Here is a 23761-nt window from a genome sequence, read left to right as displayed (position 1 = left end):
TCGTTCAACACCCATCATTGTTAAAAGAGATTAAGTTTACAACGTGGTGACAATATGAACTGTTCCTATTTAAATAAGTTTATTTATTTAAATGATAAAATGTAACATTGAATGTCTTATCACATATTATTATAAGATATAATTTATTTATTTAAATGAGATTTTGAATAAATGTTATTCGCTGACAAATTAGCAATAAATTCAATGTATGATAATTTTACGTTACAAGCTAATATAGGTAAAACGAAACAAACACATGTTGTTCTGACAATATTATATACAAAAGGACTTATACAAATATTATATGTAATAGCTGTAAAATAAAATTATATAAGGTACACAAAAGCAGACTACATTAAATAGCACAACGGTATTAACTAGGCTGTTACAATAAACAGTTAGCTACCACGGGTTTTACACAATGAATTTCCTTTTTTAAATTAACTTAGTGTTGCATCTTGAGGATCGTCAGATAATAGTAACTTATTTGGTTTACCTCAAATCAAAGCCAGGTGTAATGTTTAATATATATATACTCGTATTTTCATATTTTATGGGTTTTTCTCGTATTTTTTTTATTTGATAATTTTTGTGACTAATTTTTAAATATTTTAAGAAAAGGTCAAATCATCCTAAACTTTATTTTATGTTTCATTTGTGTTTTTAAAGAAAATATGTAACATATATACTCTGTAGTATTGCTTATGGAATATACCAGGCAGAATAATATTTTACGCTAATTTAGTATTCCATCTTATCATTCCAGCATTATCATCTTTACAATAATTAAGGTTGAGGAATATTTTTTATATTCTTACAAAATCAAAGTTATTTCAACATAAGTAATATTTCAAACTGTGACCATTCTAGCCTTTTTAAATTTAATATGTAACAACGTGGCTCAAATCAGGTTTACCAATACACTGAGGTTAAAAGTAGAACAATACTAAAATAAGGTCCTCCATTAGGAAAACCTCGCGTTTTGCGATGTTGAGGCGGAGGGCCGACGCGACATCATATTTAACATTGACCTCCACATTGCAGTTTTTTCCCGACAATCAGATCCCTAGCTTAGATTTATCCGCCCGGCTTGGCACAGTGGCAGGGCAGACTATTGACAACTAGGCGCAGTAGGCCCAGTAATTTATGATGGAGGCCAATATTTTCTGTTGGCAAGTCCTGGGGCGTAGGGCCGAGCCAGAGGACCGAGACTTGGGTCTCGGCCAGGCGTATGTAGGAAACGATAAGTTATTGTCTAATTAGGGCATCACTTCCGTTAGGGCCGTACTGGACGGATCTCGGGGCGGAGGCTGGCAGGAGCTTCGCGGGGGCGGGCGGTGCTCTCTTGGAAAAATTGTTAATTCCAGTCTATTCTTCTATTCTTAAGAATTAATAACAGAGTATAGGTTACACATACACAGATTTTCTGGGCTGCATTTCACAATCACATTAAAGTATTCAATACAGATGTGCTGAAGTGTTAATGTGTTTAATTTGTTAATGTTCTGATGAAGAATGTATTCCTTAATAAAGACATGCGTCATGTTCTTTACATTCTCTATTAGAGGACTCCACTAGTTTGAATACAAACATTTATTCAAGGCCAATATATATATATATATATATATATATATATATATTTTTTCAAAAACAAAAATGCGAACAACTTTGAATAATGTTAAATCCAATAATTAAAAACCTACAACTAGATTTACGAGCACCCGGAAGAAATAAAAAACACAACAACTAAGACAGCCATAACTATTTTATATTAAACCTATTTACATTAGATGGACTTCTCGTTAATTGTTTATACGAAACACCATAATTTCAAATCAGTTGTAGAAATGCCGGTTTCCAGGTATTTATTCTGAAAACTTTTGAATGTCGAGTTATAGAAACGGAGAGTCACATTTAGTATTTATTATTTAAATCAAAAAGTTTATTAGTTTAACATAAATGCTTATTTTCAAATCATTAACATCTTTTGAGATGTAATACAAAATACATAAGGACAGATATAAGTCAGGATAAAATATACTCTCTCTCTCTCTCTCTCTCTCTCTCTCTCTCTCTCTCTCTATATATATATATATATATATATATATATATATATATATATATATATATATATATATATATGAATTTTGCTTGTTTTTGTGACTACTGTAATTTTCTTAAGATATACCTTTCATTAACACTCAGTGTATTTTAGCAATTTTGCTTGCCCTCACAGAATCAACTTCAAGAGATTCTTTCAATTTTTAAGTGATCATGAATTAAACTAATAACCGGTTGTACCTAAACATCGCAGAGTATTATTCTTATAAAGGTAAAAATAAAAATGGCTATCAGTAAATCCTGAGTGCTTTTAGCGTACTTTGTACATAGTTGAAAATTACACATATTCACCTTTTGAAATCGAGTAAGTTTGAACTAAAAATGTGTTCAAGAGCAAAATGTTTGGAGTTGTACTTACTAACTTGTCAAGGAAGGAAATAGAATACAAGACGAATTGTGTGATAACTTAGAGATCAAAGGGATTTAATAAAATTATGAGGTGCTACTACAAAAAAAGTATAATATTTAATGTAATATACTAGAGGTAGTATATTGGACCTTTGTGAACAGTGGTACATTTGGATGTGAATAAGTGTCGTTTAATCTCTCGCAGAGTGTACAAGATCATCATTAGTTATGGAAACTTCACTTCCCGTAACTAACAACAAGTCTGTCTCGTAAACCAGAAATTTTAAACTTTTCTATTTGTAAGATTTTATGACATCTGCATTTGCGTCTCAATGCAAATTAGCGAAGCCTAGACAAATTCTGAGACTTATTTATGAAATATGGCATGTTAAAGAACATTTAAATAAATTTTGCTGCATTTTATAGTTTTTTTTTTTTTTTTTTTTTTTTTTTTTTTTTTTTTTTTAATACTTAAATTGGCGTAAAAGAACTATGGAATGGGTAGTGTGGTATCCCCTCAGGCCTAAAGCTACTTATCTTATCGTGGTGTATACTAAACACGTAAACAGAGATTCGGTGACATTTTAAGGTTTCCATCATTGTTTGGTTGGATTATTTTTTTAATTTTTCAAGGCTGTTCACTCATAAGTCTTTAAAATATAATTCCTGATGAGAAAAATTACAAATGAATGTTTACGACTGTAACAGGATATGTATGAGTGATGACTGTAGTATGCGGAGTGTTTTTCATTTATAGAAAAGGTTAACCTCCTTTAATAGTATTTTGTTGAAGAACATGCGATTTACTTAAATTATACTCCTTTTACAAATAAAATATACTTAAGTCATACATTATCTTACAACCATTTTATCTTCAGCCATTTTTCCTTGTTCCTGACGAAAACAGTTACCAATATTTTTAATTTAATGCTCATAAATCCTCGTGGGCTGATCGAAAATGTTCTTCACGTAATTATTACGTAGCGAAATGGCTTTCCATTTAAATTTAAAATAACTCAAAACTGGTTACATGATTTTAATAAAAGTTTACACCATCTTAGTGAAAGACATCCCACTAATAATTGCCAAAGTTTATATAGCTTGTTTTAGGAAAGTAACTTGTGCTTGAAAATAATTATTCATTAATATATCAAATGGTGCATAGATGTCTAACTAAAATTTCATATGGTTATGTCATTAGATATTTTCTTTATTTAGTGTGAGAACTAATTCTCTATTTAAAACGTTTAGTGAATGAAAATTGCCAGTAATCTTAGTCAATAAATAAGACACTCCTCCATATTAATTAAATACACACGGCTTGGTTTTAATTGTTTTTTGAAACAATTTAACTTCATGGATAATTTTGGTAGTAAAAGATAGTTCTTTTCCAAGTCTGTTAATACAATCTACTATTTTCATTTCCAACTTCAAACGTATTTGCAACTTATCCGCCTTTGGATCCCTTGACTCTGTTCAAACTTTACTAGAATTATTTCGTTCTGGGGGATAGTATGTATTCGAGTACAATGTGTAAAGATGAATGGGCATTCATCTTTACATAGTGCAAGTGGAATATTTATACCACTTGTAAGATTTATGTATAACATTATAGTAGGTAATGTTGAATATTTATTGTTTTCGTTGCATTTTTTATATTTATATGACATAATTTTACCTGGTAACATAAGGCATCTTTACTTTACTTTACTTTGCTTTATACCTAAGTCTACAATCATACAAACAAAATGTTGCTCTTTGCTTCTCATAATCATAAATTATATTACCATATCAACTGTCCACGAGGGAAACAATATTTAAACAGTATTTTGCATACTAATTAATTATTATTTATTAGAGTAAATTTTTGGAGGAGGTAATTTATCATAAAAGGTGTATTACTAAGATACGAGAAAGAATTGTTTGAATTGAAAGAACATGTAATGCTATTTTTATTTAAATTACGGATTTTAAATATTTTGTACTAATTTATAGATGTATTTAATATTTTCTACATTTTTCATAGTGATTAATGCACGATATGTTACAGGTTTGAATACATAGGTAGTATGAACCTATTCATTAGTTTTAGGGTCTATGTCAGAGTTGGATATGCATGCCAATATAATTATGGTTAGTATACGCATATCCGTCACTGACTAGCATTCTCAAATCGCACTGTTAAACAAATGAATGGGTACATTGACTCGAAATGAGTTGTGAAACATAGTATATCTGAAATTTCGAGTTTAATTTTTATGTGACTTTTCGTCGCTTATAGAATCTTGACGCTATGCATGCACTTTTGCAATAATTATATTAATAAGGAAATTCACAAAACATGTTCTCTGATAAGTAAGTATACGAATACACGATTGCACATTTACTTCTTTAATGTTACTGTTTCGCAAGATTACATTTTTAGCAACGCAAGTCTTGTTTAAGCTACAGCTAGAAATAAATAACTGTAATTATATAAATGTAATTAATTAAATATATACATAAATAGCTCCTACCACGGTTCCTTACAAATACACTACGATATTTTACACTGCCACTTACTGTATGCAGCATCTTGAGTGTAGGAAAGCAGATTTGAAAACAGCTGACCGTCACTATCTAGTGTCAACAAACAGAAGAACAGCTGATCATTTAGAGGTTATGTCACATGACGCGTGGGTCCCAACCGCCACAGGTTCTGTCGCTCCGTATCACAACACAACTACGCGGTGTACAATAATGATCGATTGCAGAAAACAATAGACAAGTTAACTTTTCCGCTTTGGGTTTGCCGCGAGTACCTCCCCTCGCCCCCCACCAGATCAGCTGTCAAACGGCTACGTAGTTCTGGCTTTTGCCACTCAGATCGCGCTGCTGCTCTGCTCAACCGGCAGCGCCCCTACCCGACAAGCCGGGAACTAAATGCAGGCTCTGATTCATTATCAGAACGTTATGGTTTTCTAACTCTACTTACGATGTTATATTTTTGTTATTACGAGATGCTATTAACGGAGTTTTAGAGGGATATTATTGTTGGAATAAATACTTTACTCATATAAAATTTATTGCATCTTGAATAAAATTATATTATGCGAAACATTTAGCGAAGTACGCATTAATGGACTATGTTTATGAAATAAGTATGACAGAAATTTAACTTTCTGTTTACACATGTATGAAGTTAGAACAATACCACATTTAAACATGCAGGTTTATTTTATTAGTAGGTACGGGTACCATGTTACTAATCCAAAATCAAGTGTACAAGTGTTTGGGACGCTGTATTTGGGATAGGAACGAATAAACTTAACTCGTAAACACCTATATCCTTAAACCTTGTTTAACTCATTTTTTCTGTTGATTGAAACATCACCAGACACTTCAGTGGGATGGGATAATGTTAAAATTTTACGGAGTATATTTTTTCAAGAATAGATTTGGATGTACTACCAATTTGAAACCTACCATGTTTGTTATCCAAACAGGTAAGCTATTTGTTAGTTATATTTATAATTTGTGATACCAATATAGGTGGAGACGGAGAGTGTTAAATGCAGTTTAGGTTATGAAATCATAAAGAGGCACTATCTTAAAGAAGTGGAATTTCGAGCAATAGAACCCTGGTTTTAGGTTCGTGATGGATTAGCGTTACGAAATAAAATCGTATAGTGAACTTAGAACGCAGTACTGCACTAACTTCAATGTTCAAATTGAGGAAAGAACTTTACGAGTCAGAACTCGAGCTCTGAGATCTTTATAGAACATGTCATGTAGAGTGTATGTAGAGTCCTATTCGTTTGCCATTTGGTTTCTGTAATAAAGTTAATCAGTTCAAATTTAGCTCATTGATACTAGGGGGCATATCAACCTTAAAGGGGTCCCATGAAGACAAGAACACGACAGTAAATTCTTAAGGAAATCAAGTTGGTTCGTTGAGAAACGCCCAACAAATATTTTTCTCCCCCTCCCCCCAGCACTCATAAGAATACTACGTGAAGTAACAAACAGTATTATGGTGAACAGAATTAAACACATTTCTTTTAAAACCCACTGCTGTTTCACTATTGTGTTGGATGTTGAAGCTCAGTATGCTGATATTCATAATGACGTTATGTATCTTTTAACCCAAATTCACTCAATTGTTTTGGACATGAGACAAATGTGTTAACACCACACTCCATGATGCTATTTATACATATTTAAGGAACAATATCGGTTTTGGAAAGACAGTATCGCGAAGTTTAAGGACCGCTTCGGAATTCGAACACCCAGGTTTCAAAATAACTTAAAGACACCAGAGCACGTTTACAATTGGCGGTCCAAATAAGGTGGTCTTTCGTTAGTATGGCTCAGCCGGAGTGATTAGTTCCCGCTTTGGCCACTAGAGTCGCACCAGGGCGCGTGTCGATCGCCGCGTACATCAGCGACACGTACGTCGGCACGTTCGTCGGTTGTACGTGCGAGCCGAGGGCGCGGTGATTAATGGATTGATTGACATTGGTTCTTGTGACGTCACACGCACCTGACTTGCTTCCCATCACCTGTCCTCAGTCACCACCAAACTGGTGGCCGGTGGCTTCGTGTGTGCCAAATAAACCGCTTCAACGTTGCAGGTGGTTTTTACGAACAAGTTTGGATCCCTGGACACGGTGTTTTGTATCATCCTGCCACTCTACATTCCAACTGCCATATTCCAAGAATATATTTTCTACTACACAAGAATCTTCAATGTTAATAGAATTGTTTTTCATCAGTTCAGGTGTAAATTGCAACCTCGGACCACTTCCAAACTCGATTCTATTTAGTTTTCTCTACTCGATTAAGTGGTGGATTTGGTAGCCTATAGGTCAACTAGTTATCTAGCATTTAATTTCTTTGAATTCACTTATAAAATTTAAATACTGAACTACTTATTACTTGTTATAAGATGGTCAAGATTAGGTGGAGAGAATAGAAATCTGGTGAATCTGTTTCATAGAATAAAGTTTACATACAGCAGTGGTCGTTTGAGATTGCAGTTCCAACATTCCAGTTGAGAAAGAAGCTGAAGAATTTCGTTTGTACAAGTTACAGCGTTCGTGCACTACCGCGAAGTGGTAGTTAGACCTATTTATGAAATTGAAGATAACCGCAGTAAGGAATGTACTGCTACGGTAAAGAGATTTCTCAACGAGATTGAATAAAATAATACGCGGAAAACAATAAGCGGGATCGTGGATCGGTTAAAAACCTAATCCAATAAATCAACACAAGAACGACAATCAAATCTACTTAGTGAAAAAGCTGTTGTTAAAAACTAGCTCATCGTGTGGTCGAATACCTCCGTGTAGTCAGAAAAACGGCTAGTGGAAATAGTTAACTCTGTCAAAGCGTTCCGGACGATCTTCCAATTAATAATTTATAACGAGCATTCCGGCCGCACAACAATCCAAAGTTCTGTTTTTAGGCCGGCCGGTGCGCCGGGGCCGGGTCGAGGCATTCGTCGGCGCGGACCCGCTGCCCATGCCCCCTCGGCTTATTCTTATTCTCCCCGGGTACCGGACAATATGAATAATCGATTGTGTATCTCGATACAGGCTTGACGTCTACATCGGCTGGCACATCGATCATCTTCCTACACCGGCCCCGGTCTGGGCCCGAGGACACCGCTCGAGCTGCCCCGCGATCACCACCCTCGATCTTTCAACGGCATCGTTTCATTTCAAATCGAATTGTTCTGTTTGATTTATGCGCAGCGGTAATGAGCATGCGCTATTGCTCGTGTGTGCTGCGGCCCCCAGGCCGGCCTCGGTTGCCACCTCGGTTGCTTTCATAGTAACGAGCGGCGGTGAACGTCGCGATCGTTTTGTTATAGCGTCTGCATCTACCCGTGACACGTAAAGTTCCTTTTATCGAGAAGGAAAGTTCCTTGTGGGTCGGATGTAGTTGAGACTACCACAGTACACATACCGATACATACTTTGTTGAGATGTCAGGTTAACATGTAATCCTTCATAATTTTATTACATTCTTTATTAATGAATGGTCTAGTAAATTAGATATATAGGTTCTAAGTATATAATAAAAGACATTGAGCAAAATTTTCTAGGTTGTACAACAAATACATTTTGCTTTTAAGATACTTCTACAGTATGCTGTGTTAAGGTAGATACACAATGGTATCTTCAGATACTTTCTAAACAGAACATCCATAGATAGTTATCTGTTATTTTGAGAGACAGCGTCAGAAACAAGGATACCGTGGCCCCTGAAATCCATACTCAGTACTGTCTTAATTTTTAAGAGGATGTATATTTAAGTAAAGCAGATAATTTCTTAATGTGGTATACTTTATTAAAGGGATGTTTTTATAGTACATTAAAACTGTTACGACATGTCTTGAACGATCGTTTTTTCAAATCACTATTTAGAGATAATAAAATCTCAAATTTCCTCTCGTTGCCACAAAATTAGGTAGTAGGAATTTCTAATTCTTTTTCACTTTATAAAAAGAAATAAAACAGAATTGGTTTGGAGGTTATAATAGGTTACTTGAAGTTAATTTATCAGGCATGACTGTTTTTTTTTTGCTTTCTCAAATGGCAGATAAAAATATTAATTTTAAATATCAACGTATACCAATTGCTTAGGTATATGCTACAGAAAAATTACAAAGTAGCCTAATTTCCTGTTCTGATATCTATGAGGTAAAAATCGTATTTAATCCAACACCACTCACAATATTTTATTTGCTTATGTAAGAAATATAATGTTTGTAAATGCCAAAGATATATAAAAACAACCTTCATCTTAATATCGTGGGAAATTTGATGACAAATGAATTAAAAAAATATTTCTTTTCACCCCTACTTCAAAAAAGGAAAGGATATATTTAGGAGGAGGTAGGGAAACTGTTTAAATACTAACTACCATGCATGACTTATGAAATAAACTAATTAAAACAAGAAAATTATTTTAAAAATATTCCAGTACATATAGCTAAAATATCCCTTATTGTAAAAGATATTAAACAACGTTGTAAGCAAGATATGTTAAACATTGCACATTGTGTAGCCAAAAACTTTTCTCTACAGAAAATGAAAAATGTACCCTTAAGTGATAGACTATAATGGAGGATTCTCTGGTACTCAAACTTAGCTTTTGGAGAATGTATATTTGGTACTTAGATGGAGAAGTATGGAATTCAAAATTTTTAGATATCTCGGTTTAGTAAGACTTTAAGAAATATTGTTTTTATAAATAGTGCAGCAATTTTAATTGTTTCTTCATTTGATACAAAACAAGATAGAAGTTTATACACTTGAAAATTTTAAATTACCTTCCCAGATTTGGAGTTGGCACAAGGCAAATATAACAAACATCTTCCTCCCCCAAAGCTTTTGACTTTATTCCAAGAAGAGCGGAGTATATGTTGAAGAGGGTTAAGGTTAAGGAGGTTATTAAGGTAGGCGTTTATTTCATCTGCAACCTGCGCCATATTTGTGAAAATAATTTGCGATTCTAATAATTTAGTGGGTAAATTCGTGTAAACATATCCTAGCGCTTATTAATTTGAAATAGATTTTTCATTTTTCTTTTACTTATATTGAGTAGTAATCGAAAAGTAAAAACCAAAATTCAAAATATGCTGACCTAAAACATAATACAAACCTCTATTACACTAAAATATAGAAAATACAAGTTATATCTATACTAAGCACGTTTATTTAGAGATTCCTCCTAAAAATCTTCTGAACATTCAATTACAATATTCATACTTATAGGGGATAAGATTTTAACTTTCTATACCTCTGGTCATTCCTGACATGACTAACTTCGTGATGTGTGTTCTCTGCTCGGGGAACAGATACTAACTTCTAATCTAGAAAAAGTGTCAAGATCTTTTTTTACAGTTTATGTTTTCCTTTGAAAGATTTATTCTTGTGGTCCAAACATGACTTTTGGGAGGGGATAGAATAGGGAGAGCTAAATAAGATATATTAGATGAAGTGTACGTCCAAGACAGGAGTGGACCCCGCAAAACAACTTACCCGGGCAGAGAGGCACCCACGATAATTGTTATCTTACCCTCAGATCCAGAAGGATCGGATGAAAATCTGAATAACCAATTCAGGTCGGTGGCAATAATGCATGCAAATATGGGCCCTTATGAGTGAGTGACCACCAGACCGAGGAGGGTTCAGTGTGCAAAAACTAGTCCCGGCATCGTATGACTGACTGGGTAAGCAAGACGAAGTGACAGATGAAACAAAACCAAAAAATATGGGAGGGGGCGGTACGTTAGGCCACCCAGCTCGACCAGGGATCTAATGAACAACTGCTGCAGAGTCGTTCACGCCCTAATTGCTTGTCAGCTTATACAAGTAAGAGCTGGACAACGAGATAGTGAAAAATTCATGCCAACTTTTTTGCTACCGCCGCCAACGCTCTTGCCTCACTTCTGCCGTGGTCGAGCGATCCGAGACGCTCATGGGAGTTCTGTAAGTGCAACAATCATAGTTTGTTTAAAATCACTTTGTACATCTCGTCCGAATAAAGGAGAAAGAGCGCAGATGACTGATATTAAAAAGGTTTCATACTATTTTCCAAAATATTTAAGAGAAAAACATTTGTAAGTGTTAAAATTTTATCTGTAGTAAACATACTACTTGTGTAACACCTGGTTGTGTAGAATACAATTTTACTTCATATTGGCAAAACTTCGTTTCCTCAGTCTGTGAGTTACATAATGGGATTTAAATTTCAACTATATGTAAAATTTCACTTTTTATGTCATAGTCTTCGGCTATATAAAAATAGAAACAGGATGACATGTCAATCCTTATAACCAATACAATAAGTAAAATAACAATCAAGACCAAAATGAATTTATATAATAATATTAGATAGGCTTTATATCAATGGAATTAGATCAATAAATACAATTCACAGTAATGACTTAAAACTGTAGTATAATATATTTTATATTCAATTTACGTTATGATTGTCTTCAAAACTAAAGTGAAAGAATGTGGGTTATATTGTAAAATAACAATCCGTGTAATTTCGTATTAATCTGTTAACCTGTACAATACTAAGAAAGACACGTGGTTGTCCTATTAAAAAGTGCAAGCAAACCCCAAACAACGCGTAAACAGCTTTGAAGTGAAGAAACAATGTTAGGACAAGTAAATAAAGTAGAAGGTGAAGAAATGCCGGAATAACAGTTGACATTATAAAGAAGGAACTACAAAGAAGGTAGGTAGTTGGAGTTACGATTATAGAGCCATAACGTCCAAACAGTAGGTCTGGGCTGAAAGGTTTACGATCAAAACAAGGGAGGCGCGCGGCATCTGTCGGGTTCCGCGTGAACTATCAGCGTGCCGCGCGCCCGCTGTGGTGCAACAGTTCGCCGCTAGATAGCATCTTCTTTACGCACCGTGCCACTGCTTTCCTGAGTCAGTAATAATTATCACTTCCTTACTGACCTGCCTCACTGATCTGGGATATTGATCATATGCGGGCAGCCTTTCTCTCGACAAATGTTAATTGTTATAATATGAGCTAGAGTACAAAAATATTTTACAGAAACTTAATTAATTTAATTAATAAATACAAATTACTTTTGTCAACAGATACGATAAAAAACAGGAAATTAAATTAATTACTCTCCGGAAAATTGTTTTACAAATATAAATGATTGAATACCATTTTTGTAATTTCCATTATATAACGTTTTAAGCACTGAGCGGAACTTTTACAATTTGTAACTTTAAATTACAGTAAATATTTATACTTATTATTTTGTAAAAATACGCATTTCAACTTATGTTCCGATATCTACCTATTTGTGTAAGAATATATCTTAAATACTATAATGTGATTGGATCAATAATAAATTAGCTCTCTGTGTTATCATGCATAAACAATATAGCAACAACTAAAAATATTACGTAGCTTTTGTATGTTAGTTATCTAGGTTATAGATTTAGGAGCCATGTTAATAATTCACATTTGTAGTTTACTGCAGACGTACTATCACTCTGTGATATACTGAATATCCTAAAAGGTTACTGCGTAGGTAACCTAATTTTTGCCAAGAGGTAGCTGGAACATGAGCTCTTATCAGTATGGAAGCTTGTTATCTCTCAGTTGAGGTTCCCTACTATCTAATCTTATCTGGAACCCCTCCCTATTCCTCATTTAACTAGAAATATTTTGTATTTTAAGCGGCCTCTTCCTACTATCTCCTCTTAACTGGAACACCTCACTATTATCTCACTTTATCTAAATGCTCTTATCTGAAGCTTCCAAGCCATATGAAGTCTCGGTACCAGGTGACATAAAAATACAGACGGATTTACAAACACGTCCTTGGACATGCGGACAGCCGCAAGATTGGCCGGCCTCCAGCGCTGCACAAGTCTCATAAACCAACTTGTCGCCCCACCATTCCATTAAAATATCTGCCGCGATAATGGACCACGAGATTACATCTTTGGCAGCAGAAGAGGTGACGACAACGCCGGTAGGTCAATGTCGCAAAGATGAGACAAACGACCATTACCTCTTCAGAACAGGCCTATCTAACTACGGTATTACGCTGATTTTGTTTTGGCAACAAATTGGCTAACTTTAACATTGAAGAAGAATACAAATTAATTGAGTTTAAGTTGGATACTTCGTATACGTCGTAATTGTTTAATTTATTATAGACTCTTTAAGTTCATCTTGGGGCTTGAAAATGAATATGTAAAAACATGTTTTGGTTTATTTTATAAATAAAGAAATATATCTTTGTCCAGTTTTTTCATAAAGGTGTCAGACGGATCCTTTATGGAATATAACACCATGAGGAGTAGAATAATTATGTATGACAAAATAACACCTAAATTAAAAAAATCAAGTTAGGCTACTAGTGAAACGTCCCCCATCCTGTTTGAACTTTTTTTAAATACACCAGTAATTGAAGTTATATTTTAAACTTTGTTTACATGTTTTGTTGGTCTTTGTAATTGGACAGAAAAATTATTTTCATTTACGCGTAAGATTACAATAACACATTACACATTGACATAGAATTGACATATTATGCTGTCTTGAAAAGAATTTAAGATAATTACAAATCAGAATAGGTTTAAAACTATATGTGGAAATTTCTTTATTTACAATCGAGAAATATTTGTAAGACTAAGAGTGGTTAATTATTTTTTACCTCTGTATCCAACGCCACGAAGGTAATTAATTGTAAAAGCTTAATTAAAACATGATTTCGCATCTTTAGATTTGGACTTCAATCTGCTTACACTAGTGGAGAATAAATGATAAAAATTGTTTTACAGCAATACGCCAATCAAATTCTATTAATCAAAACAAGATTTTATTAATGATCCTTTCCTTAATTACATAAAATATGTTAAAATAAAATCCTAGAAGTTGCAAATATCAAGAGACAAATGAAAGTCTTTTAAAATCACTACATAAACTTAAAACAACGTGAAATCAATTATACTGTTGGGTTCAGAGTGGATGAATAGTAGCGAAAGTGAGAGCGGATTAATTAGATGTTTGGAGACTGTCCAAAGAGTTCCTTGGAGAAGCGACTGTACCAGATTTTGGGCCCGGGGCGGGCAGGACAGAGCAGCGTTCGGCCCTCCTACTTCGTGATGGTCTCTAAATCAAGATGGTGGTCCTAACTCACCCACTGAACTATTTTTTCTCTGTTTAAATCAGAGCCATCGCAGCATCCGACACGACCGACGTGAGTTACCTCCACACCACTCCGCGCCGCGCGCTCCCTGGTAGCAAAAAGCTCAACTATTCAGTGCCTCTTGATTAGTTACAGGACGTTGTAATTTTTCCCTCATTGTCGGCGTAATGACCGGAATGTGGTTTGTAATGAGTTATTGTTCCTATGCTGTCGGGACGTTTAGTCATCAGTTGAATCCACGGGTATTATTACATTTCCCCCCCCCCGCTGCTGCGTTTACTCTACATATATATCTTCATAGGTTTTAATCCGATCTAGACGCAGGGACCTAAAGGGTTTAACGAATCAATAACTGTGCATTCTAAAATAATTTGGATTGAAAGGGAAAGCATGTGGTATGAGTAATAGATATCTCAACATTTAGTCATTAAATTGCAATTAAAAATAATACGGGCTGTATCTTAAAATATTTAAAATTGCTAGGAAGAAAATAAGCTATTTATGTGTGTCGATATTAAACACAGTGTAAGATATTTTTAATTAATAATCAAATACATATTTTTTATCAGAGCAATTATCATAATGTAGGCTATTTTTATGGGAAAATACCTGAACTACTGTAGAGGTAGAATACACAGATTGTATCATTTTTGTTTCATAAACAACTTATCAATTTACAAACTTATCTGAAAAAAATTGTTTTTTACCAACTACTTATTTTAACAAATTGATACAAAAGAGGAGGTTTCAGGTGAAGGAGAAAAACAGCAAGATGCCCCATATTGGAATCCATTGCCGTCTCTACCCCACCGAGGGTGGCCGGCGACTGAACAACAGCTGATCCAACGAGGGAGGGGGAACGAAGGGTGGCCACTCCCCCTCCCCCCTTGACGTCACACAATAATGGCTTCCGGTCCCTGTTCCCAATACTTCAACAGGGATGTTTTTGGAATGAATAATATATTTGTTTCCTGGCACTGTTTTAGCGTCTAAGACAATGGTTTTTGTTGTTTTAATCGCAAAAATGAAGAATGGCATAGTCGGGTTATTTCATTAACTTTCTTGAGCCGCAGCGGCCCAGCGTTTGTTGGAACGGTGTAATATATTTTTGTACGAATTGGATTTAGCCTATGCTCTTTAACAATTATCTCAAACAGCGTTCCAGTTAATTTACGTTTTTTGGCGTTTCTAGTAAGAACTGTTATTTAGAAATATATATGGACATAACTAGGATACTTATAATAAAAAATATATAGGCTACTGTATTAACATAACATTCGGTATTTTGGGGGCTTTTAGTGTGGTAGGCCTATTTAAATTTTTAACCAATCTCTTAAAAATATTCGTAGTACTTAAACAAGAAAAGGTCCAGATTACATTAATACGTCATAATTTTTTGCCAAGTATTACGGGTTTTCGCTACTTAAGCAAGATACCATATTATGTTCTATCACAGTAACAACAATACACTTTAATGAATACTACACTTCTAGTCCAGTGAAGGTGTTTGGACACTTGGTGTTTAGGCCCTACATATTTAAACTATATTCAGTCTACTCATTCTCACACAAATACTTTTATCAAATTAAAGCATAACATGGGAAAAGTAATATTAATGCTTATCAAATTATGCATAGACTTATAATGACATGTACAGTTTAAGTGAAATACGTAAAAACATTCTTCGTAATTTTGAATTGAATATATTAGAAATATAATGATAGAAAAATGTAATACTAGACTTTCGTAGAATTGATGACTTATAGGAAGCACTAAAATATAAAGTTCATTACTATCTGAACGGAAGTACAGTAACTGAGTAAGCATGATACCCACGCATGCCTGACCCTCTGTTGCATTATTTACTGTGAATCCCTGAATCGAGGACCGTGCTGTTCGCAGACGGAGAGACAGACAGGCCAGACACAGGGTCAATTATACGATGGGACATTAGTCATGGAATTCATTACGTCGGATTAGGTGGTATTAGGGTGCACCACCAGCGCCACGCCAGAGTAGCGGGGTCGGTCTGTACTATCCCAGCCCTCTGCCGCACAAATATTAGGTTTCAACACACTAGTGTTACTTTATTGCAAACACAGAGCGCACCTTTGAAGTCACTGAAGTTTCCTTGTGCCACAAAAAACTACTTTACAATAAACTTAAATTTCATTATGCAATTAAAATAGTTTTTGGGGATCCAATGCGGTGCATGACGATTTAATGTTTTCGCTCAACCCCCCCCCCCACCAAGTCAATTATTGATTGAATGATTACCCAATACGACAGCCTTACCCTTTCCGATGAAGGGAATAAATCAATCATGGTACATACCCGAATGTCAATATTACGATGGGAATGTCTTTAAAATCAGTATAACGCTATGTTATCAGGCTATAACTTTATATAGAAATATTTAAACTATAATAAATATTAATACTGGCATGCTAACTTATAAAATTGGTATATGTGTATCTTCCAGTCATGCATTTGGTGACACAATTTAAGTGAGTTTAAAAACAATTAATTAAATAAAATAAACACCACATCTACGAGGACCAGTAGTTTTCTCGAAATAATAAAACTTAATTATACTGTCTAGCTCTATTTTGATAACACACTAGAAAATAAAGTAAAATAATTAAATTATACATTTAATATAATTTTTTTCTTATATGTAACGTAAAGTTTCCATGAAACAATTACTTTAGTTAAAAAGTACAAGAAAGATATGTGTGCCAGATAATGTGTGGTTTATAAACTACAAAAAAACTATATAAAAATAAGTGCGAGTTAAACCAGCCCTGATAAGCCATAAAACTATATAAAAAGGAGTGCGAGTAATCCAGCCCTTATCCAATATAAAAGCTATATAAAAATGAGTGCGAGTTAAACCAGCCCTGATTCACTATAAAAGCTTATGTGTTATCTTACCGCATTTCTTGGTTTTACACGTTTATGGCAAGCTGCATACCTGAAAATAAAATGAAACTCTTCATGAAATTGTAATGCAGTATTGATACAAGATTAACAAAATTATTTCAGTATACACTCCAGGCAATAAATCGTTCCCTAAACAAGGTTGAAGCACTTAACTATACCCTGTCAGGAATTAATTTATATGTATCCGGCATTGGAACCTGGTTTAATACAGAGCCATAATTTTAAGATTTTATATACAGAATCTTTAAGTACAATAATCCTTTTTTAACATTTGTTGATACATGTTGGATGAACTATTTGAATTTCACAACATTGCTATATGTAATAAGATAACTTAATTAGTTGTAATTCATGTATAACATAGATAAAATAACGTGGTCTTAAATTAACAACGCATTACAAGTAATATTTATATTTGGAATATTTTATCAAGGAACAATCAGACCATTACTACAAAGTATAATATGTTTTAACGGGGCCCTTTCACATAATTCATAATTCCGTTAGGTTTAAATGGTGATGACTAGGCAGATAATAAAGCTAGAAAAGCAAGCAATTAAAATATAATTGCTGATTTTCCACTCATGTTATTCCTTCTTTAGTACCAAGAAAAGGAAACGCAATCCAATTTAGTCGTAAATGAATCGCCTCTGTAAATTTTACTGCGTTTATTCATTAGTATTATAATTTCAAGCAATTCATCAGACTTGTTTACAATAATTAGTCAGTAAAGCGTGAGGTCTACTTTATAGCGGGCAGACTGTACTGTACGTTGGAATCAATAGGCCTCCACCAAGACAGGCCGCAGAATAAAGTAATTCAAAATCAAAACAACCCGACTTGGCAACAGCGCCCGCGTACACTCGGTTCAAATATAAATAGAGCATTGAGCTTGTGCCAAATGTAGAGAAGCTTTTTTATTATGATTCTTTCCGCATTTCCACAATAATGTATGAGTTATGGCCGTCGGCAAACGTACACAAAAGTATATTCTACTTCTGTATTACTTTACGTTGCTTTAATTGTGGTTGAAATTGTACAAGTATATTTTTTAGATCATTCACATACTACTTTCGAAATTAATAATTAACGAATGAATTAATATACGCTGTTTTATATCCCGTTATATATATATATTATATATATAGTGTTGTAATTGGATCAAATATAATATAATCATTAAACTATCATCACTTTATGACGTCAACATGCAATTGGTGGTGTTACATCAGTACATTATTAATCAAATTGACGACGGTTAGAATTTCTTGAGCAAAATATCTGAGCAAATTTTTTATGAGGGGAATAAATTTAGTAACTTTATTTTTTAAAGCTTCGGGGCTATCAACACTGTTTTAGGTCACACGCGAAATTTTAAGGACCAGTTTATGAATCAAGTTTAATTTGTTAACAGCATTAAGAGGTTTTAAATTGTATGGTTGAATTACATTAATCCATGCTATACATATTTTATGGATACCATAATTTAATTAACTGTATTTAGGGAGATTGTAGGTCTAAATAACTGAAAATAAGGCAGTTTCCGTAATACACCAAGTTGACATAGAAACTCAATTAGAATATGCGTCACTTCTATTAACACGAATCAAATCTGGTTTATAAATTGACGTAAGTTGGTTCGATTTAGACTGTAAAAGACACAACTGTTGGCAAACAAAGAGGGCTCTATGCGTCGGACAGCCGGACAGGCAGGCTGCCCTGTGGTAGACCAATTAAAATTTGGCCTCTTATCTCCAGAGGTCACGTCGCGAGCTGAGCATTTAAAGCGAAAACAAGACTGGGAAGTGCCTCAATGACAATGATAACGTGATAAGACCCATCACGACAAATAAGCCCATTGATTTATTTCAAATTATGGCTAATCAGTTGCAGGCTCTATACGCGTTTATATTATACGTGGTAATCTTTATTATAAAATGACTTATACAGTCATGGTTATGTGTTTTAAGCACGTACATTTTATCACAATAGTGAACACAGAAGATGCAGTAGATATTTTGTTTGTTTTGTTAAAAAAGGTTTTAAATATAATGTAAATACTTATACGAAAGAGAAGTGATAGCCATATAAAAATAATTAAATCATTAAACAGAGTTGTACATGAGGTTCTTGAAGAATGAAGTGCTGTATTTGAGAATAAAGACACTGGTAATTTTTATATTTTAAGGCTGTTTGATAACAACAGAATTCTGTCCATACATTTGTGTCTAAAAATGTAACTTTTATTGTTATGTGTACTAATATTTGACGGGATAGTTAGGAAAATCTGTAAATAAATATGCGCAGAAGAAGTTGAAAAAGTGGACCATGACAAAAAGATTTTCTGAGTATTATGTTTTAAAAACTCTCCCCATCTTCAAATTAAATACTGGCTACTGTTAAAGCTCGAAAATCCCTATGTAAAATAAATGTAAATATACGAAATTGAATATTCAGTTTTAGACCGTGAGCACAAAGTTCCACTGACGTGTTAAGAACACTATATTTATTTACTTACAGTCGAGATGCAATAACAGAATAGTTCTGAATGAATGTTCCAAGAAGTAAATAAGAAATGAAATGTTTGTTTTAATAGGTAACGGTACTGACTCCGTTCAGTGCACATATGTTGACCAAAGAAGCCCGGAGCCAAGATGCTAGTGAGAAATCAAAGAGAAAGGGATAAATAAAAGGTAGACAAAGGAGAGGTGAGTTGGCATGTAGGTTGGCAGGATGCAAGTTTGTACAGCTAGGTAATTTTAGCCCGTTACAAATAACAGTACCGCTGTACATAATGAGGTTTTGGCATAGTTGCACCTTGTGGAGATTTATACGGGCACCACTCTTCCTGACATAAAGGCCCCATAAATATAGAGACCTGTTGACCAGCTTTGTTCGGCCCCCAGAATAATTGCGCAATCCTCAGTGATGACTACATTTTGGACCTTCGACAAGCGCGCTACTTGGGCGGTTTTGGCGCTTTGCTGCAGCGGGAGGGTCACACTTGGCCCCTGAACTGCGCCTCTCACTGTCTCAGTGAGTGTGCATCACCTAGCCGTGAGGCGTATAACGCAGAGGTTGTAAATGTGGCGTGTATCCACACCTGAGACAATGTAACATTCAACATATTCACTTATGAACAGAATATAACAATGTCAGTATTGTTTATAGCGCATATACATGCAAGCAACTGTCTTCAACACGGAAAACATAATGTAATAGACTACTATTATATTAATACAATGTTTATTCGTAACAATAAAATATACATTCAAGTTGTAGAGTCCTTTCTAGATCATCAGATCATACCAGTTCATAAATTGAAATCAGTATATGGTTAACAGTTGTAGGGGCAATGTACAATATATCTGACGTGTACAGTGAAAACATTTATTTACATTCTCAGCACTCTTATGGCGGACAAGTTACAACAATAACAGTACGTGGAATACCAATAAATGCTTGTAGAGTGATAATGTGTTTATATTTTTTCCGTTTTAAGGGAAGTTATATTAATAGGTCATGACTCCGAATTAAAGAAACTTAACCAAAAATGTAATAGCACCACCTCGAAGTTACACAGAAAATCCTGAATAACATAAAGTCCGAATGAAGCGTTATTGGTCAAAATTACAAAATATAATAGCTGATAATTGTAGGCCACAAAGAGACTGAATAAAATAAAGTTCGGATAAAGTGTTATTGATGAAAACTACAATGGCAATTAATGGTTGTTGTTGACTTTATCATACCAAGGAATGTATTGTAAGTATGGCAATGTTAAAGGAATCCAGTGCGTATGAGCAGTGGTGACGCTCTGACAAGAGTTCAGGACGTCTTACTGACCCAAAAGAACCCCTGCCCCAGCCACCCCACACAAATCACAGACTGACAACCGGGGTAAAAAACTGACCTTCGAATTACGCTGACCATTATCTGAAACCCCGGGGTGGTGAAAAAAACTCTTACCTGTAATACCGAACAAGAGGGAATTTCCTCAAACATGTCTGCACCGAATGATGGCCCTCAGGACAAATATTCTGACCGGCAAAAAACCCATCTTTGTTCACTCCGGGTTCCGTTAGTGGAAGGAAAGAAGGAGCCGTGATTTGGACCCGCGATGGCTCGAAGGCGGGTGTGTGGAAATTGTAATCTCATACGTAATAGAGAATATACATAACAAAAAGTCAAAGCAAAAACTAGTGAAATTCCCTATTATCTTAAGGTATATTATGTATTTACATCAGTATTCCTACAACCTGAGATTTTTCGATATAATGATGTATATAAAATTCACTTGTCAGTGTCAAAAATGTGACCAGAAGAAATAAAAAAATTTAAAATACATTTGGAATAAACTAAAAAATTATTTATCAAACGTTAAAATAACAATATTTTAGTTTATTTTACTTAATAAACTGTTTTCTAGGTTAATGCTGATATATATAGATGTCATTTCCATTACTCGAAAAGAATTCAATCTAATAAATTATGGTATATATAAATATTTACAAGTAGTATAAATAGTATGTATATATGTATATATATATATATATATATATATATATATATATATATATATATATATATAGTATTTGTATGCATGTCAAAAAAAGATTATGAACATGTCTTGGACGTTCTGGTTAGTAAACCGTAGATAAGGTGCATTTAAGATAAACTCGGCTAGAATACAGCTTTTAAAATGAGCTTTCAAATTATCGTGTGATTAATAAAGGAGTAGGCTGCTTAAATTTAATACGGAGTATTAAAATAATAAAGGATCATAAAAGATTGTAAAATGCCCAGATTTGGTATAAAAGATTATTCAAGCGGATGTCAGACACATAATTTATTCAATAAAAATTCCAGAAAGTTCATACAATTTCATTAAATTTGTATATTACGACAAAGTTTACATTTGCATAGGTTAGGTAAACAAGTGACTCACACATAATGTATTAAATTCCTAATTGTTGTATTTAACTAAAAGGTAATGTATTACTATAAAATCAAACATAAATAAATAAATTTAAAACTAAATGTTTACATGTGAATTGGAATAATTGTGTATTATTAATTCATTTAACAACTTTAAATCGCTGATTTGATTGTAAACTTTAAATTAATTTAATATTAAATTAAAGTTGTTGGATTTGTTGTTCTGTACCGAAGTAATTCTAACAATTTCAATACAATATAATAATTATTGAATATAATATTGTCTAAGTGCAACCAATAACATAAAATTAAAATACAAGCTATTTTATTCAACAAACTCATACAAACTTTTGGAAATTCATGCATTGCGTAAGTGAATATTACAATCGTCTTAGAATGGAATGTGTTTTGGACAAGTAAGTCAATAATGTTTAGTTGACAATTGGCTGATAAATCAAGTCTACCAGGTCAACATCCAGCCGGCTGTGCCATGTAATGTTGTACAGACGGACTGTGATGTTGTACACTGTACATCAGGCCTAGTGTGAGTGTGAGTGCCGCTCAACATGGCCAATGATTGATTGACTTAGTTTGGTTTGGCTAGCTCTATTACCGTCATGCCAACTATTCATTTAAAACTGTAATAACAATATGTGTTATATATCAATTCTATTATCGGTTCAGAAATTCAATGTATTGCCCATTTTGTGAATTACTGAGTGTAATGCAGTTCAGAAAAGGAGTGACCAGATTATTATACAATTCAAACTTGAGGTATATACATTAAATTAAACCTTAAAAGTATAATACGTTTCACATCAAAGATAATAGCGGTTGTGGTATAGAATTGTCTTTGAGTTGAAGAGCTATAAACACAAATGAAGCATATCAATAATAAAACATGGTTCATCTATAATTAACTTATACAAACTACAGTATATATAATTGCTACACATTCACTTTAGTCTATCAGTGTATTTGGTAAACGTGTTTTTTTAAAGTGAAGTTAAATCTTAATTGATTGGTTCTAAAGGCATGCAAATAATATTACAATTGAATGGCTGAAGGAGGAATAAAACAATAACAAATCCACATTCCAACCTGAGATAATCCAGTAACAATTTCCATCATCAAAAAGAAAATATCCAAATGAACTAAAAAGGCAACACACACTTCATTAAGATCCGACCAACACAAAGCACAATCAAAGATTGAAGTCGGAGGCGAGCCGAGCGAACCTAAACCGGTCAGAGATGATGGCCGACGAAAGGAAAGGGCTACTAGGAAGGGCGAAAGGGAAGGAGGGGGAGAGTTCGAGGAGGGTAGTTCACCCCTGGCGAAATGGCGGCCCGTCGCCACAGCCGCAGCGGCACGGCCTCGCGAACAGAAAGACATCTCCCATTTTACGAGCTCACATCTGCCGTGCCAGGTGGGCATCAGCTGGTCCCCTCCGGTTTACCCCTCTCCCCCCACCGAGGAGGAATTAATTTCATTTTTTCGTTCCACACAAAGAGATAGGATCGATTAGTATTAATGACTTTTACTCAGGCGTCACTCAAAACCTACCTGTGGACTGGAAACTAATTGTGTTCCTATTGAGGTGTTTTAAAAATCCATTTGTCTACATCAACTGAGTCTACTTGTCACTGCCGAATATGGGCGGGGTGATTTTTCTTTGACCTCGGACCTCTCGCCTTGCCCCGTTCTCACGGGAAGTGGCCT

At 34.3% G+C, this 23761-nt stretch overlaps 1 protein-coding gene across 4 annotated transcripts in view; it reads right to left on the bottom strand.

Annotated features, from left to right (window-relative positions):
• The window catches only part of LOC124369808 (homeotic protein antennapedia-like), a 273221-nt gene that overhangs the window by 170204 nt on the left and 79256 nt on the right, over nucleotides 1-23761 (bottom strand). For 2 of the 4 annotated variants that reach the window (XM_046827915.1, XM_046827916.1), the window contains exon 1: nucleotides 5032-5232. The exons of 1 other annotated variant lie outside the window; for it this stretch is intronic. The gene's annotated coding sequence lies outside the window, so the exon portion shown is untranslated. Of the gene's footprint in view, nucleotides 1-5031; nucleotides 5233-23140; nucleotides 23236-23761 lie in introns of those variants that run through there. One more of the 4 variants, XM_046827920.1, reaches the window with a different exon arrangement.

This window comes from Homalodisca vitripennis, chromosome X, assembly GCF_021130785.1.
Source record: "Homalodisca vitripennis isolate AUS2020 chromosome X, UT_GWSS_2.1, whole genome shotgun sequence".
Lineage (NCBI taxonomy): Eukaryota > Metazoa > Arthropoda > Insecta > Hemiptera > Cicadellidae > Homalodisca > Homalodisca vitripennis.
The sequence above is the reverse complement of the archived record's forward strand: the minus strand, read 5'-3'. Positions and strand labels throughout refer to the sequence as shown.